The sequence below is a fragment of the Primulina tabacum genome, chromosome 7, assembly GCF_025594145.1.
Source record: "Primulina tabacum isolate GXHZ01 chromosome 7, ASM2559414v2, whole genome shotgun sequence".
Classification (NCBI taxonomy): Eukaryota; Viridiplantae; Streptophyta; class Magnoliopsida; order Lamiales; family Gesneriaceae; genus Primulina; species Primulina tabacum.
Window position 1 is genome coordinate 11,357,062 of NC_134556.1, and position 2,667 is coordinate 11,359,728.

Sequence of the window (2,667 nt, forward strand, 5' to 3'; positions counted from 1 at the left end):
TAGAATCATATGATTGAAATGAATGGCTCTACGGACTTGAAGAAGAATTGACAGCTGAAACACATGTTCTTCCCTCAATAGGTTAAATCTGAGTGTTAATTCCATGAACCCCATCCTTATCTCTTTCTTCCTCATTTCCTTCCCTTAAATCTCCATCGGCGCCCACCGATCTTCCGGAAGAAAATGCCGATTACATCGCCTTTGTGATGTCATCCAAGTTTATGAAATTTGCCATCATCAATCTCCTTTACATCAAGCCACACCTTCTCAAGCTTGGTATACTTCACCATTTTTCCTAATCCTCCATCACAAAAACATTGTAGAATATGTCACATTTCATGCTGCACTCAAGGTGTTTGTGCATATGTCTGAATGAGTTTTAATGAGTAACACCTAGCAACACCCACTGCTTGAACCTCAACAAACTGGCTGCCTTAGTGTGTATATTCAGAGCTTGGTCTATAGCTTGTAAACCTATGTAATCTTCCATGTGCTTACGAGAAATGCACCAGCACAAGGAATTGTGATGCTCCACCAAATTAACTGAGAATGAGATCCCAATTTCTAGAATTTTGGCAAGCCATAAATTCAAAAATGGCGATTCATTCCATCTCACAAAGAATTGACAAGTGCCACATCAATGACAACATATAGCGAACACAATACATAGTTTTGTTGATCAACACTTCATTATTTCTCATACGGTTCTCATTTATTTTTCATGAAATATGGTTGGAGAAATCAAGCATTTGAGAACCTCAGAGGCCAATGCAAGAAAGTACCTTAAAAACCAATAGAGATGGAAAATCCTCATGGCAATGCAGCTGACCAATCCAAAAGAAAATTACCAAGCTTTGATGAATATCTCTACAAGCGACTGAGCATATACGTATGGAGTGTCATGCACATTGAGAGCAAATAAAATACATAGGCTAGGGACAGTAGGTGTACTTTTTTGCACTTGTTTGCAATGATTTGACTTACCTTGTTTTGTTTCATGAATGTTGGAAAGTGGGTAAAAAGCCCAACTTTGATGTTAAAATACTTTGTTGTCTTTGTATTTGTTGCTTGAGACTTGTTTGCAAGCATTTATATTTTGACATATTACATTTACAAAGGAAACTCTGCCAAAGTTTTATAAAAGTTGAACACCTTTAATATTGACGCAAATAGCGCAAGTCAACATTTGTCACCAACCAACAGCTAAACAACGTTTTTCGAATAATTCTCACCGAAGTTTCAAGACATGCACTAAACAAACTTCACTTTGTCATCGATTTGGCCAACTAACACAACAAACATTCTACCAAAAATTTATTAACTAGAGCGGACTCCATGAGCAAGTATTTTTATTTATTCACAAATGCTCCATCATTATTTACAAACAACTTTAGCAAAGAATGACTTAAAATTCTATTACTCACATATTTACAGAAACTTCTTATGATTCAATATGAAGAAACTAACCAAAGTGGCCATCCAGCCTACTTTGTACAATACTTCTCATCTATTCCATCTTTATAAACCATTTGTCTCCGGCTGTCGATCTTTCATCGGAGCCGGAGCGAAGATTAAATCCTCATTTGTAACTCTTCTTCCTCAAAACCTCCACATTCCTCCTCAAATATTACTTGGGCTGCATCGATATCCCACAACTCTTGAAACTGCACTTCGTTCACTAGCTGCTGCATTTTGGCTTTCCACTTGGAAGTTGCAGCGACTTCCATCTCTTCTTTAGTAAACTTAGTCATCTACCTCCTCGATAATAGGTCGGACCATGGGTCTAGAAGAGACCATGACAGTAGGTTTGAGAACCTTCTCAACTGCTTCTTTAACCTTTTGATTGTCTATGTACACTGCTCCTTGTTGTCCACGCACCTTGTAGTTACGAAACTTAATTAGACCAAAAGCTCCATCATAATATCTAGCTTCCACTGCATTGGAATTAGATTGATACAGCTGCGAATCAGCCTATACCACTTCCACCTCATCCTCTTTCCACATTAACAGTAACTGGTGCATGGATGATGGTACACAACGATTGGTGTGAATCCAATCCTTCCCTAACAAAGCATAGAAGCTAGGAAACAAGCTACTTCTGAGGTACAGGTTCTCCGGCCTTTTGGCCATGGATTCCCTATCATACCTCATATTCCTCTCACTATAATGCCTACCACCCCCACTATAATTGCGGTTTTTTTCATGAAATTTTTATGTTTTCATCTCCTTAACCTCAAATATTATTTCTCGAGGCACCCAACACTTCTTTATAGTAATTCCTGGCTAATTGACATGTCTTCACCTTCATTCATTCTCCTATCATTGATTAAGAAACGCAAGTTAGTATTGCTCGCATTCACGTTGGCTACCGGGGGAATGATCTTCATCCACTATCATTGTTTCTTTTTTCTCGAGAAATTTCAGGATTCCCTTGTTGATTCTTCCTTGCAAGACATTTTGAAAGCCCCACAAGCACAAGCATTAGTATTACGGTTGAAGGAATTGTGATAATTACAGTAATCTCTTCCCTTCGTCTCCTCTCTGGTGGGTAGCTTATGACTGGGGGGAACGTTATAAACTTTTACTTCACCAAGTGATCAAAGATTTCTTCCGTATTTGATGCACCGAAAGTATATGGTGTTTGCACTGGAGGAATATTTTTTTGGG